General features: G+C 44.7%; 31 non-coding genes across 31 annotated transcripts; 7 read left to right on the forward strand and 24 right to left on the reverse strand.

Moving 5' to 3' along the window:
• Nucleotides 1-123: 123 nt before the first annotated feature.
• Nucleotides 124-195, reverse strand: TRNAA-UGC (transfer RNA alanine (anticodon UGC)). Its single transcript has one exon. It is a non-coding gene; the product is annotated as a tRNA-Ala (tRNA).
• A 157-nt stretch (nucleotides 196-352) lies between these two features.
• Nucleotides 353-425, forward strand: TRNAM-CAU (transfer RNA methionine (anticodon CAU)). Its single transcript has one exon. It is a non-coding gene; the product is annotated as a tRNA-Met (tRNA).
• A 199-nt stretch (nucleotides 426-624) lies between these two features.
• On the reverse strand, nucleotides 625-696 carry TRNAA-UGC (transfer RNA alanine (anticodon UGC)). Its single transcript has one exon. It is a non-coding gene; the product is annotated as a tRNA-Ala (tRNA).
• A 129-nt stretch (nucleotides 697-825) lies between these two features.
• Nucleotides 826-911, reverse strand: TRNAY-GUA (transfer RNA tyrosine (anticodon GUA)). The gene is given in 2 exon segments: nucleotides 826-861; nucleotides 875-911. It is a non-coding gene; the product is annotated as a tRNA-Tyr (tRNA).
• A 768-nt stretch (nucleotides 912-1,679) lies between these two features.
• On the reverse strand, nucleotides 1,680-1,751 carry TRNAA-UGC (transfer RNA alanine (anticodon UGC)). The gene has a single exon. It is a non-coding gene; the product is annotated as a tRNA-Ala (tRNA).
• Nucleotides 1,752-1,908: 157 nt separating this feature from the next.
• Nucleotides 1,909-1,981, forward strand: TRNAM-CAU (transfer RNA methionine (anticodon CAU)). Its single transcript has one exon. It is a non-coding gene; the product is annotated as a tRNA-Met (tRNA).
• A 199-nt stretch (nucleotides 1,982-2,180) lies between these two features.
• TRNAA-CGC (transfer RNA alanine (anticodon CGC)) lies at nucleotides 2,181-2,252 on the reverse strand. Its single transcript has one exon. It is a non-coding gene; the product is annotated as a tRNA-Ala (tRNA).
• Nucleotides 2,253-2,381: 129 nt separating this feature from the next.
• TRNAY-GUA (transfer RNA tyrosine (anticodon GUA)) lies at nucleotides 2,382-2,467 on the reverse strand. Its single transcript is given in 2 exon segments — nucleotides 2,382-2,417; nucleotides 2,431-2,467. It is a non-coding gene; the product is annotated as a tRNA-Tyr (tRNA).
• Nucleotides 2,468-3,235: 768 nt separating this feature from the next.
• TRNAA-UGC (transfer RNA alanine (anticodon UGC)) lies at nucleotides 3,236-3,307 on the reverse strand. The gene has a single exon. It is a non-coding gene; the product is annotated as a tRNA-Ala (tRNA).
• A 157-nt stretch (nucleotides 3,308-3,464) lies between these two features.
• On the forward strand, nucleotides 3,465-3,537 carry TRNAM-CAU (transfer RNA methionine (anticodon CAU)). The gene has a single exon. It is a non-coding gene; the product is annotated as a tRNA-Met (tRNA).
• Nucleotides 3,538-3,736: 199 nt separating this feature from the next.
• On the reverse strand, nucleotides 3,737-3,808 carry TRNAA-CGC (transfer RNA alanine (anticodon CGC)). The gene has a single exon. It is a non-coding gene; the product is annotated as a tRNA-Ala (tRNA).
• Nucleotides 3,809-3,937: 129 nt separating this feature from the next.
• Nucleotides 3,938-4,023, reverse strand: TRNAY-GUA (transfer RNA tyrosine (anticodon GUA)). Its single transcript is given in 2 exon segments — nucleotides 3,938-3,973; nucleotides 3,987-4,023. It is a non-coding gene; the product is annotated as a tRNA-Tyr (tRNA).
• Nucleotides 4,024-4,791: 768 nt separating this feature from the next.
• On the reverse strand, nucleotides 4,792-4,863 carry TRNAA-UGC (transfer RNA alanine (anticodon UGC)). Its single transcript has one exon. It is a non-coding gene; the product is annotated as a tRNA-Ala (tRNA).
• A 156-nt stretch (nucleotides 4,864-5,019) lies between these two features.
• TRNAM-CAU (transfer RNA methionine (anticodon CAU)) lies at nucleotides 5,020-5,092 on the forward strand. The gene has a single exon. It is a non-coding gene; the product is annotated as a tRNA-Met (tRNA).
• A 199-nt stretch (nucleotides 5,093-5,291) lies between these two features.
• TRNAA-UGC (transfer RNA alanine (anticodon UGC)) lies at nucleotides 5,292-5,363 on the reverse strand. The gene has a single exon. It is a non-coding gene; the product is annotated as a tRNA-Ala (tRNA).
• Nucleotides 5,364-5,492: 129 nt separating this feature from the next.
• TRNAY-GUA (transfer RNA tyrosine (anticodon GUA)) lies at nucleotides 5,493-5,578 on the reverse strand. The gene is given in 2 exon segments: nucleotides 5,493-5,528; nucleotides 5,542-5,578. It is a non-coding gene; the product is annotated as a tRNA-Tyr (tRNA).
• Nucleotides 5,579-6,346: 768 nt separating this feature from the next.
• Nucleotides 6,347-6,418, reverse strand: TRNAA-UGC (transfer RNA alanine (anticodon UGC)). Its single transcript has one exon. It is a non-coding gene; the product is annotated as a tRNA-Ala (tRNA).
• A 157-nt stretch (nucleotides 6,419-6,575) lies between these two features.
• Nucleotides 6,576-6,648, forward strand: TRNAM-CAU (transfer RNA methionine (anticodon CAU)). Its single transcript has one exon. It is a non-coding gene; the product is annotated as a tRNA-Met (tRNA).
• A 199-nt stretch (nucleotides 6,649-6,847) lies between these two features.
• Nucleotides 6,848-6,919, reverse strand: TRNAA-CGC (transfer RNA alanine (anticodon CGC)). Its single transcript has one exon. It is a non-coding gene; the product is annotated as a tRNA-Ala (tRNA).
• A 129-nt stretch (nucleotides 6,920-7,048) lies between these two features.
• TRNAY-GUA (transfer RNA tyrosine (anticodon GUA)) lies at nucleotides 7,049-7,134 on the reverse strand. The gene is given in 2 exon segments: nucleotides 7,049-7,084; nucleotides 7,098-7,134. It is a non-coding gene; the product is annotated as a tRNA-Tyr (tRNA).
• A 768-nt stretch (nucleotides 7,135-7,902) lies between these two features.
• Nucleotides 7,903-7,974, reverse strand: TRNAA-UGC (transfer RNA alanine (anticodon UGC)). The gene has a single exon. It is a non-coding gene; the product is annotated as a tRNA-Ala (tRNA).
• A 429-nt stretch (nucleotides 7,975-8,403) lies between these two features.
• TRNAA-CGC (transfer RNA alanine (anticodon CGC)) lies at nucleotides 8,404-8,475 on the reverse strand. The gene has a single exon. It is a non-coding gene; the product is annotated as a tRNA-Ala (tRNA).
• A 129-nt stretch (nucleotides 8,476-8,604) lies between these two features.
• On the reverse strand, nucleotides 8,605-8,690 carry TRNAY-GUA (transfer RNA tyrosine (anticodon GUA)). The gene is given in 2 exon segments: nucleotides 8,605-8,640; nucleotides 8,654-8,690. It is a non-coding gene; the product is annotated as a tRNA-Tyr (tRNA).
• A 768-nt stretch (nucleotides 8,691-9,458) lies between these two features.
• On the reverse strand, nucleotides 9,459-9,530 carry TRNAA-UGC (transfer RNA alanine (anticodon UGC)). Its single transcript has one exon. It is a non-coding gene; the product is annotated as a tRNA-Ala (tRNA).
• A 157-nt stretch (nucleotides 9,531-9,687) lies between these two features.
• TRNAM-CAU (transfer RNA methionine (anticodon CAU)) lies at nucleotides 9,688-9,760 on the forward strand. Its single transcript has one exon. It is a non-coding gene; the product is annotated as a tRNA-Met (tRNA).
• Nucleotides 9,761-9,959: 199 nt separating this feature from the next.
• On the reverse strand, nucleotides 9,960-10,031 carry TRNAA-CGC (transfer RNA alanine (anticodon CGC)). Its single transcript has one exon. It is a non-coding gene; the product is annotated as a tRNA-Ala (tRNA).
• Nucleotides 10,032-10,160: 129 nt separating this feature from the next.
• On the reverse strand, nucleotides 10,161-10,246 carry TRNAY-GUA (transfer RNA tyrosine (anticodon GUA)). Its single transcript is given in 2 exon segments — nucleotides 10,161-10,196; nucleotides 10,210-10,246. It is a non-coding gene; the product is annotated as a tRNA-Tyr (tRNA).
• A 768-nt stretch (nucleotides 10,247-11,014) lies between these two features.
• TRNAA-UGC (transfer RNA alanine (anticodon UGC)) lies at nucleotides 11,015-11,086 on the reverse strand. The gene has a single exon. It is a non-coding gene; the product is annotated as a tRNA-Ala (tRNA).
• A 157-nt stretch (nucleotides 11,087-11,243) lies between these two features.
• TRNAM-CAU (transfer RNA methionine (anticodon CAU)) lies at nucleotides 11,244-11,316 on the forward strand. Its single transcript has one exon. It is a non-coding gene; the product is annotated as a tRNA-Met (tRNA).
• A 199-nt stretch (nucleotides 11,317-11,515) lies between these two features.
• Nucleotides 11,516-11,587, reverse strand: TRNAA-CGC (transfer RNA alanine (anticodon CGC)). The gene has a single exon. It is a non-coding gene; the product is annotated as a tRNA-Ala (tRNA).
• Nucleotides 11,588-11,716: 129 nt separating this feature from the next.
• On the reverse strand, nucleotides 11,717-11,802 carry TRNAY-GUA (transfer RNA tyrosine (anticodon GUA)). The gene is given in 2 exon segments: nucleotides 11,717-11,752; nucleotides 11,766-11,802. It is a non-coding gene; the product is annotated as a tRNA-Tyr (tRNA).
• Nucleotides 11,803-12,057: the final 255 nt, after the last annotated feature.

Below are 12,057 nucleotides of genomic sequence, written 5' to 3' on the forward strand. Positions count from 1 at the left end.
TTCAAGGCAAACGTCTGACAGATTAAGCGGGGTCCTCATCCCGGTTGGAGGACATATCTCTTCCTTCATCATGATGCCAGCCTAGCTTTCGGCCCAAAATCCAAGGTAAGCATGGCAAAAGTCTGGAGATGCCGGGGATTGAACCCGGGGCCTCATACATGCAAAGCATGCGCTCTACCACTGAGCTACATCCCCACTTCTGCAAGGTTTGACTGTATGATTGGAAACCCTGCATTGAACCGACGGCCACATCACCCCATTCGACTCTGCAGTATACAATGTCAGTCAGGAAAATCCTTCAGCCTTGTACCTGGATGATCTTCATGGTCTTATGTACAGATGCCTATATACAGCCTTCTTAGCGCAGTAGGCAGCGCGTCAGTCTCATAATCTGAAGGTCCTGAGTTCGATCCTCAGAGAGGGCATTTATTTCCTTCTTTTGGAATGCAAAATTCTCCGATTTTCTTGAAATGCGCAAACTATGCCTAGTTCAAAGATTTTTCCAAAGCAAATGTCTGACTATTTAAGTGGGGCTCTCACCCCAACTGCATGACAAACTTCTTCTTTCTGCATGATGGCAGGCTAGCCTTCTGGAAAAAAGCCAAGATAAGGAACAGAGGCTCCTGGAGATGCCGGGGATTGAACCCGGGACCTCATACATGCAAAGCATGCGCTCTACCACTGAGCTACATCCCCACTTTTGCACTCGAGCTGTTTGATGGATGCAAGGAATCCCTGAAACCCAGGGACTGCAAAGTCTCGATCATAATCAATGGAAGGTATTGTTTGAATAAAAGTGAAAGATATGGAAATCGAAGCAAAAAATCCTTCGAGCCGGATTTGAACCAGCGACCTAAGGATGTCTGACTTTATGCTACAGTCCTCCGCTCTACCAACTGAGCTATCGAAGGAGTGGCTGAAGTATCTTTCAGCGCTGTAATTATCTCTCGCTCAAGAAAGGTTGTGGGGGTGGGGATCAGGAGCAGATCGATGAAAATCATGAACATTACCTGCAGCTCCCTCTCAAAGTCACCAGTTCTTAGAGCACACTGTAAGGTACGTCTTATCACCCCAAAGGAGGATTTCAGACCAAAGTTCATGTTCTGTCTTGGCTTGGGGATAAGCAGGGGTGCTCCAAATTTCAATTTTACAGAAAGGAAAGGAACTTTGATACAAAGACCTTGGGCAGCATTGGTGGCAAATGGATGGCTGCGCGGAACCATGAAAGAAATGACAGAAAGTTATGGGAGTCATTACTACGCACCCAGCATCAAGAACGTGCATTTTGGATGCATTTTCAAAAGGAAAGAGAACGGAAAAATCTGTAGATTGAAGGTGATTGAGATAAACAAAATATTCCGTTTTTCTAAAAGCTACTGTAAAGAGTCTCTGGTTTAGAAGAAGAACCCTTACCAATGATCAAGAGAGATGCGACAGATTTCTATCATCAAAGCATTATGGTTGTCAAGATGAATCATCACTTTGATGTCTTCAACAAGTAGGATTCTTTTGATCTATAATCATCAAAAATGAGATAGCCCCATTTCATGGGATTTTTCAAGGCAAACGTCTGACAGATTAAGCGGGGTCCTCATCCCGGTTGGAGGACATATCTCTTCCTTCATCATGATGCCAGCCTAGCTTTCGGCCCAAAATCCAAGGTAAGCATGGCAAAAGTCTGGAGATGCCGGGGATTGAACCCGGGGCCTCATACATGCAAAGCATGCGCTCTACCACTGAGCTACATCCCCACTTCTGCAAGGTTTGACTGTATGATTGGAAACCCTGCATTGAACCGACGGCCACATCACCCCATTCGACTCTGCAGTATACAATGTCAGTCAGGAAAATCCTTCAGCCTTGTACCTGGATGATCTTCATGGTCTTATGTACAGATGCCTATATACAGCCTTCTTAGCGCAGTAGGCAGCGCGTCAGTCTCATAATCTGAAGGTCCTGAGTTCGATCCTCAGAGAGGGCATTTATTTCCTTCTTTTGGAATGCAAAATTCTCCGATTTTCTTGAAATGCGCAAACTATGCCTAGTTCAAAGATTTTTCCAAAGCAAATGTCTGACTATTTAAGTGGGGCTCTCACCCCAACTGCATGACAAACTTCTTCTTTCTGCATGATGGCAGGCTAGCCTTCTGGAAAAAAGCCAAGATAAGGAACAGAGGCTCCTGGAGATGCCGGGGATTGAACCCGGGACCTCATACATGCGAAGCATGCGCTCTACCACTGAGCTACATCCCCACTTTTGCACTCGAGTTGTTTGATGGATGCAAGGAATCCCTGAAACCCAGGGACTGCAAAGTCTCGATCATAATCAATGGAAGGTATTGTTTGAATAAAAGTGAAATATATGGAAATCGAAGCACAAAATCCTTCGAGCCGGATTTGAACCAGCGACCTAAGGATGTCTGACTTTATGCTACAGTCCTCCGCTCTACCAACTGAGCTATCGAAGGAGTGGCTGAAGTATCTTTCAGCGCTGTAATTATCTCTCGCTCAAGAAAGGTTGTGGGGGTGGGGATCAGGAGCAGATCGATGAAAATCATGAACATTACCTGCAGCTCCCTCTCAAAGTCACCAGTTCTTAGAGCACACTGTAAGGTACGTCTTATCACCCCAAAGGAGGATTTCAGACCAAAGTTCATGTTCTGTCTTGGCTTGGGGATAAGCAGGGGTGCTCCAAATTTCAATTTTACAGAAAGGAAAGGAACTTTGATACAAAGACCTTGGGCAGCATTGGTGGCAAATGGATGGCTGCGCGGAACCATGAAAGAAATGACAGAAAGTTATGGGAGTCATTACTACGCACCCAGCATCAAGAACGTGCATTTTGGATGCATTTTCAAAAGGAAAGAGAACGGAAAAATCTGTAGATTGAAGGTGATTGAGATAAACAAAATATTCCGTTTTTCTAAAAGCTACTGTAAAGAGTCTCTGGTTTAGAAGAAGAACCCTTACCAATGATCAAGAGAGATGCGACAGATTTCTATCATCAAAGCATTATGGTTGTCAAGATGAATCATCACTTTGATGTCTTCAACAAGTAGGATTCTTTTGATCTATAATCATCAAAAATGAGATAGCCCCATTTCATGGGATTTTTCAAGGCAAACGTCTGACAGATTAAGCGGGGTCCTCATCCCGGTTGGAGGACATATCTCTTCCTTCATCATGATGCCAGCCTAGCTTTCGGCCCAAAATCCAAGGTAAGCATGGCAAAAGTCTGGAGATGCCGGGGATTGAACCCGGGGCCTCATACATGCAAAGCATGCGCTCTACCACTGAGCTACATCCCCACTTCTGCAAGGTTTGACTGTATGATTGGAAACCCTGCATTGAACCGACGGCCACATCACCCCATTCGACTCTGCAGTATACAATGTCAGTCAGGAAAATCCTTCAGCCTTGTACCTGGATGATCTTCATGGTCTTATGTACAGATGCCTATATACAGCCTTCTTAGCGCAGTAGGCAGCGCGTCAGTCTCATAATCTGAAGGTCCTGAGTTCGATCCTCAGAGAGGGCATTTATTTCCTTCTTTTGGAATGCAAAATTCTCCGATTTTCTTGAAATGCGCAAACTATGCCTAGTTCAAAGATTTTTCCAAAGCAAATGTCTGACTATTTAAGTGGGGCTCTCACCCCAACTGCATGACAAACTTCTTCTTTCTGCATGATGGCAGGCTAGCCTTCTGGAAAAAAGCCAAGATAAGGAACAGAGGCTCCTGGAGATGCCGGGGATTGAACCCGGGACCTCATACATGCGAAGCATGCGCTCTACCACTGAGCTACATCCCCACTTTTGCACTCGAGCTGTTTGATGGATGCAAGGAATCCCTGAAACCCAGGGACTGCAAAGTCTCGATCATAATCAATGGAAGGTATTGTTTGAATAAAAGTGAAATATATGGAAATCGAAGCACAAAATCCTTCGAGCCGGATTTGAACCAGCGACCTAAGGATGTCTGACTTTATGCTACAGTCCTCCGCTCTACCAACTGAGCTATCGAAGGAGTGGCTGAAGTATCTTTCAGCGCTGTAATTATCTCTCGCTCAAGAAAGGTTGTGGGGGTGGGGATCAGGAGCAGATCGATGAAAATCATGAACATTACCTGCAGCTCCCTCTCAAAGTCACCAGTTCTTAGAGCACACTGTAAGGTACGTCTTATCACCCCAAAGGAGGATTTCAGACCAAAGTTCATGTTCTGTCTTGGCTTGGGGATAAGCAGGGGTGCTCCAAATTTCAATTTTACAGAAAGGAAAGGAACTTTGATACAAAGACCTTGGGCAGCATTGGTGGCAAATGGATGGCTGCGCGGAACCATGAAAGAAATGACAGAAAGTTATGGGAGTCATTACTACGCACCCAGCATCAAGAACGTGCATTTTGGATGCATTTTCAAAAGGAAAGAGAACGGAAAAATCTGTAGATTGAAGGTGATTGAGATAAACAAAATATTCCGTTTTTCTAAAAGCTACTGTAAAGAGTCTCTGGTTTAGAAGAAGAACCCTTACCAATGATCAAGAGAGATGCGACAGATTTCTATCATCAAAGCATTATGGTTGTCAAGATGAATCATCACTTTGATGTCTTCAACAAGTAGGATTCTTTTGATCTATAATCATCAAAAATGAGATAGCCCCATTTCATGGGATTTTTCAAGGCAAACGTCTGACAGATTAAGCGGGGTCCTCATCCCGGTTGGAGGACATATCTCTTCCTTCATCATGATGCCAGCCTAGCTTTCGGCCCAAAATCCAAGGTAAGCATGGCAAAAGTCTGGAGATGCCGGGGATTGAACCCGGGGCCTCATACATGCAAAGCATGCGCTCTACCACTGAGCTACATCCCCACTTCTGCAAGGTTTGACTGTATGATTGGAAACCCTGCATTGAACCGACGGCCACATCACCCCATTCGACTCTGCAGTATACAATGTCAGTCAGGAAAATCCTTCGGCCATGAAATGGATGATCTTCATGGTCTTATGTACAGATGCCTATATACAGCCTTCTTAGCGCAGTAGGCAGCGCGTCAGTCTCATAATCTGAAGGTCCTGAGTTCGATCCTCAGAGAGGGCATTTATTTCCTTCTTTTGGAATGCAAAATTCTCCGATTTTCTTGAAATGCACAAACTATGCCTAGTTCAAAGATTTTTCCAAAGCAAATGTCTGACTATTTAAGTGGGGCTCTCACCCCAACTGCATGACAAACTTCTTCTTTCTGCATGATGGCAGGCTAGCCTTCTGGAAAAAAGCCAAGATAAGGAACAGAGGCTCCTGGAGATGCCGGGGATTGAACCCGGGACCTCATACATGCAAGGCATGCGCTCTACCACTGAGCTACATCCCCACTTTTGCACTCGAGCTGTTTGATGGATGCAAGGAATCCCTGAAACCCAGGGACTGCAAAGTCTCGATCATAATCAATGGAAGGTATTGTTTGAATAAAAGTGAAAGATATGGAAATCGAAGCAAAAAATCCTTCGAGCCGGATTTGAACCAGCGACCTAAGGATGTCTGACTTTATGCTACAGTCCTCCGCTCTACCAACTGAGCTATCGAAGGAGTGGCTGAAGTATCTTTCAGCGCTGTAATTATCTCTCGCTCAAGAAAGGTTGTGGGGGTGGGGATCAGGAGCAGATCGATGAAAATCATGAACATTACCTGCAGCTCCCTCTCAAAGTCACCAGTTCTTAGAGCACACTGTAAGGTACGTCTTATCACCCCAAAGGAGGATTTCAGACCAAAGTTCATGTTCTGTCTTGGCTTGGGGATAAGCAGGGGTGCTCCAAATTTCAATTTTACAGAAAGGAAAGGAACTTTGATACAAAGACCTTGGGCAGCATTGGTGGCAAATGGATGGCTGCGCGGAACCATGAAAGAAATGACAGAAAGTTATGGGAGTCATTACTACGCACCCAGCATCAAGAAAGTGCATTTTGGATGCATTTTCAAAAGGAAAGAGAACGGAAAAATCTGTAGATTGAAGGTGATTGAGATAAACAAAATATTCCGTTTTTCTAAAAGCTACTGTAAAGAGTCTCTGGTTTAGAAGAAGAACCCTTACCAATGATCAAGAGAGATGCGACAGATTTCTATCATCAAAGCATTATGGTTGTCAAGATGAATCATCACTTTGATGTCTTCAACAAGTAGGATTCTTTTGATCTATAATCATCAAAAATGAGATAGCCCCATTTCATGGGATTTTTCAAGGCAAACGTCTGACAGATTAAGCGGGGTCCTCATCCCGGTTGGAGGACATATCTCTTCCTTCATCATGATGCCAGCCTAGCTTTCGGCCCAAAATCCAAGGTAAGCATGGCAAAAGTCTGGAGATGCCGGGGATTGAACCCGGGGCCTCATACATGCAAAGCATGCGCTCTACCACTGAGCTACATCCCCACTTCTGCAAGGTTTGACTGTATGATTGGAAACCCTGCATTGAACCGACGGCCACATCACCCCATTCGACTCTGCAGTATACAATGTCAGTCAGGAAAATCCTTCAGCCTTGTACCTGGATGATCTTCATGGTCTTATGTACAGATGCCTATATACAGCCTTCTTAGCGCAGTAGGCAGCGCGTCAGTCTCATAATCTGAAGGTCCTGAGTTCGATCCTCAGAGAGGGCATTTATTTCCTTCTTTTGGAATGCAAAATTCTCCGATTTTCTTGAAATGCGCAAACTATGCCTAGTTCAAAGATTTTTCCAAAGCAAATGTCTGACTATTTAAGTGGGGCTCTCACCCCAACTGCATGACAAACTTCTTCTTTCTGCATGATGGCAGGCTAGCCTTCTGGAAAAAAGCCAAGATAAGGAACAGAGGCTCCTGGAGATGCCGGGGATTGAACCCGGGACCTCATACATGCGAAGCATGCGCTCTACCACTGAGCTACATCCCCACTTTTGCACTCGAGCTGTTTGATGGATGCAAGGAATCCCTGAAACCCAGGGACTGCAAAGTCTCGATCATAATCAATGGAAGGTATTGTTTGAATAAAAGTGAAATATATGGAAATCGAAGCACAAAATCCTTCGAGCCGGATTTGAACCAGCGACCTAAGGATGTCTGACTTTATGCTACAGTCCTCCGCTCTACCAACTGAGCTATCGAAGGAGTGGCTGAAGTATCTTTCAGCGCTGTAATTATCTCTCGCTCAAGAAAGGTTGTGGGGGTGGGGATCAGGAGCAGATCGATGAAAATCATGAACATTACCTGCAGCTCCCTCTCAAAGTCACCAGTTCTTAGAGCACACTGTAAGGTACGTCTTATCACCCCAAAGGAGGATTTCAGACCAAAGTTCATGTTCTGTCTTGGCTTGGGGATAAGCAGGGGTGCTCCAAATTTCAATTTTACAGAAAGGAAAGGAACTTTGATACAAAGACCTTGGGCAGCATTGGTGGCAAATGGATGGCTGCGCGGAACCATGAAAGAAATGACAGAAAGTTATGGGAGTCATTACTACGCACCCAGCATCAAGAACGTGCATTTTGGATGCATTTTCAAAAGGAAAGAGAACGGAAAAATCTGTAGATTGAAGGTGATTGAGATAAACAAAATATTCCGTTTTTCTAAAAGCTACTGTAAAGAGTCTCTGGTTTAGAAGAAGAACCCTTACCAATGATCAAGAGAGATGCGACAGATTTCTATCATCAAAGCATTATGGTTGTCAAGATGAATCATCACTTTGATGTCTTCAACAAGTAGGATTCTTTTGATCTATAATCATCAAAAATGAGATAGCCCCATTTCATGGGATTTTTCAAGGCAAACGTCTGACAGATTAAGCGGGGTCCTCATCCCGGTTGGAGGACATATCTCTTCCTTCATCATGATGCCAGCCTAGCTTTCGGCCCAAAATCCAAGGTAAGCATGGCAAAAGTCTGGAGATGCCGGGGATTGAACCCGGGGCCTCATACATGCAAAGCATGCGCTCTACCACTGAGCTACATCCCCACTTCTGCAAGGTTTGACTGTATGATTGGAAACCCTGCATTGAACCGACGGCCACATCACCCCATTCGACTCTGCAGTATACAATGTCAGTCAGGAAAATCCTTCAGCCTTGTACCTGGATGATCTTCATGGTCTTATGTACAGATGCCTATATACAGTCTTCTTAGCGCAGTAGGCAGCGCGTCAGTCTCATAATCTGAAGGTCCTGAGTTCGATCCTCAGAGAGGGCATTTATTTCCTTCTTTTGGAATGCAAAATTCTCCGATTTTCTTGAAATGCGCAAACTATGCCTAGTTCAAAGATTTTTCCAAAGCAAATGTCTGACTATTTAAGTGGGGCTCTCACCCCAACTGCATGACAAACTTCTTCTTTCTGCATGATGGCAGGCTTGCCTTCTGGAAAAAAGCCAAGATAAGGAACAGTGGCTCCTGGAGATGCCGGGGATTGAACCCGGGACCTCATACATGCGAAGCATGCGCTCTACCACTGAGCTACATCCCCACTTTTGCCCTCGAGCTGTTTGATGGATGCAAGGAATCCCTGAAACCCAGGGACTGCAAAGTCTCGATCATAATCAATGGAAGGTATTGTTTGAATAAAAGTGAAATATATGGAAATCGAAGCAAAAAATCCTTCGAGCCGGATTTGAACCAGCGACCTAAGGATGTCTGACTTTATGCTACAGTCCTCCGCTCTACCAACTGAGCTATCGAAGGAGTGGCTGAAGAATCTTTCAGCGCTGTAATTATCTCTCGCTCAAGAAAGGTTGTGGGGGTGGGGATCAGGAGCAGATCGATGAAAATCATGAACATTACCTGCAGCTCCCTCTCAAAGTCACCAGTTCTTAGAGCACACTGTAAGGTACATCTTATCACCCCAAAGGAGGATTTCAGACCAAAGTTCATGTTCTGTCTTGGCTTGGGGATAAGCAGGGGTGCTCCAAATTTCAATTTTACAGAAAGGAAAGGAACTTTGATACAAAGACCTTGGGCAGCATTGGTGGCAAATGGATGGCTGCGCGGAACCATGAAAGAAATGACAGAAAGTTATGGGAGTCATTACTACGCACCCAGCATCAAGAACGTGCATTTTGGATGCATTTTCAAAAGGAAAGAGAACGGAAAAATCTGTAGATTGAAGGTGATTGAGATAAACAAAATATTCCGTTTTTCTAAAAGCTACTGTAAAGAGTCTCTGGTTTAGAAGAAGAACCCTTACCAATGATCAAGAGAGATGCGACAGATTTCTATCATCAAAGCATTATGGTTGTCAAGATGAATCATCACTTTGATGTCTTCAACAAGTAGGATTCTTTTGATCTATAATCATCAAAAATGAGATAGCCCCATTTCATGGGATTTTTCAAGGCAAACGTCTGACAGATTAAGCGGGGTCCTCATCCCGGTTGGAGGACATATCTCTTCCTTCATCATGATGCCAGCCTAGCTTTCGGCCCAAAATCCAAGGTAAGCATGGCAAAAGTCTGGAGATGCCGGGGATTGAACCCGGGGCCTCATACATGCAAAGCATGCGCTCTACCACTGAGCTACATCCCCACTTCTGCAAGGTTTGACTGTATGATTGGAAACCCTGCATTGAACCGACGGCCACATCACCCCATTCGACTCTGCAGTATACAATGTCAGTCAGGAAAATCCTTCAGCCTTGTACCTGGATGATCTTCATGGTCTTATGTACAGATGCCTATATACAGCCTTCTTAGCGCAGTAGGCAGCGCGTCAGTCTCATAATCTGAAGGTCCTGAGTTCGATCCTCAGAGAGGGCATTTATTTCCTTCTTTTGGAATGCAAAATTCTCCGATTTTCTTGAAATGCGCAAACTATGCCTAGTTCAAAGATTTTTCCAAAGCAAATGTCTGACTATTTAAGTGGGGCTCTCACCCCAACTGCATGACAAACTTCTTCTTTCTGCATGATGGCAGGCTAGCCTTCTGGAAAAAAGCCAAGATAAGGAACAGAGGCTCCTGGAGATGCCGGGGATTGAACCCGGGACCTCATACATGCGAAGCATGCGCTCTACCACTGAGCTACATCCCCACTTTTGCACTCGAGTTGTTTGATGGATGCAAGGAATCCCTGAAACCCAGGGACTGCAAAGTCTCGATCATAATCAATGGAAGGTATTGTTTGAATAAAAGTGAAATATATGGAAATCGAAGCACAAAATCCTTCGAGCCGGATTTGAACCAGCGACCTAAGGATGTCTGACTTTATGCTACAGTCCTCCGCTCTACCAACTGAGCTATCGAAGGAGTGGCTGAAGTATCTTTCAGCGCTGTAATTATCTCTCGCTCAAGAAAGGTTGTGGGGGTGGGGATCAGGAGCAGATCGATGAAAATCATGAACATTACCTGCAGCTCCCTCTCAAAGTCACCAGTTCTTAGAGCACACTGTAAGGTACGTCTTATCACCCCAAAGGAGGATTTCAGACCAAAGTTCATGTTCTGTCTTGGCTTGGGGATAAGCAGGGGTGCTCCAAATTTCAATTTTACAGAAAGGAAAGGAACTTTGATACAAAGACCTTGGGCAGCATTGGTGGCAAATGGATGGCTGCGCGGAACCATGAAAGAAATGACAGAAAGTTATGGGAGTCATTACTACGCACCCAGCATCAAGAACGTGCATTTTGGATGCATTTTCAAAAGGAAAGAGAACGGAAAAATCTGTAGATTGAAGGTGATTGAGATAAACAAAATATTCCGTTTTTCTAAAAGCTACTGTAAAGAGTCTCTGGTTTAGAAGAAGAACCCTTACCAATGATCAAGAGAGATGCGACAGATTTCTATCATCAAAGCATTATGGTTGTCAAGATGAATCATCACTTTGATGTCTTCAACAAGTAGGATTCTTTTGATCTATAATCATCAAAAATGAGATAGCCCCATTTCATGGGATTTTTCAAGGCAAACGTCTGACAGATTAAGCGGGGTCCTCATCCCGGTTGGAGGACATATCTCTTCCTTCATCATGATGCCAGCCTAGCTTTCGGCCCAAAATCCAAGGTAAGCATGGCAAAAGTCTGGAGATGCCGGGGATTGAACCCGGGGCCTCATACATGCAAAGCATGCGCTCTACCACTGAGCTACATCCCCACTTCTGCAAGGTTTGACTGTATGATTGGAAACCCTGCATTGAACCGACGGCCACATCACCCCATTCGACTCTGCAGTATACAATGTCAGTCAGGAAAATCCTTCAGCCTTGTACCTGGATGATCTTCATGGTCTTATGTACAGATGCCTATATACAGCCTTCTTAGCGCAGTAGGCAGCGCGTCAGTCTCATAATCTGAAGGTCCTGAGTTCGATCCTCAGAGAGGGCATTTATTTCCTTCTTTTGGAATGCAAAATTCTCCGATTTTCTTGAAATGCGCAAACTATGCCTAGTTCAAAGATTTTTCCAAAGCAAATGTCTGACTATTTAAGTGGGGCTCTCACCCCAACTGCATGACAAACTTCTTCTTTCTGCATGATGGCAGGCTAGCCTTCTGGAAAAAAGCCAAGATAAGGAACAGAGGCTCCTGGAGATGCCGGGGATTGAACCCGGGACCTCATACATGCGAAGCATGCGCTCTACCACTGAGCTACATCCCCACTTTTGCACTCGAGCTGTTTGATGGATGCAAGGAATCCCTGAAACCCAGGGACTGCAAAGTCTCGATCATAATCAATGGAAGGTATTGTTTGAATAAAAGTGAAATATATGGAAATCGAAGCACAAAATCCTTCGAGCCGGATTTGAACCAGCGACCTAAGGATGTCTGACTTTATGCTACAGTCCTCCGCTCTACCAACTGAGCTATCGAAGGAGTGGCTGAAGTATCTTTCAGCGCTGTAATTATCTCTCGCTCAAGAAAGGTTGTGGGGGTGGGGATCAGGAGCAGATCGATGAAAATCATGAACATTACCTGCAGCTCCCTCTCAAAGTCACCAGTTCTTAGAGCACACTGTAAGGTACGTCTTATCACCCCAAAGGAGGATTTCAGACCAAAGTTCATGTTCTGTCTTGGCTTGGGGATAAGCAGGGGTGCTCCAAATTTCAATTTTACAGAAAGGAAAGGAAC

Source organism: Triturus cristatus, chromosome 4_1, assembly GCF_964204655.1.
Source record: "Triturus cristatus chromosome 4_1, aTriCri1.1, whole genome shotgun sequence".
NCBI classification, from domain to species: domain Eukaryota; kingdom Metazoa; phylum Chordata; class Amphibia; order Caudata; family Salamandridae; genus Triturus; species Triturus cristatus.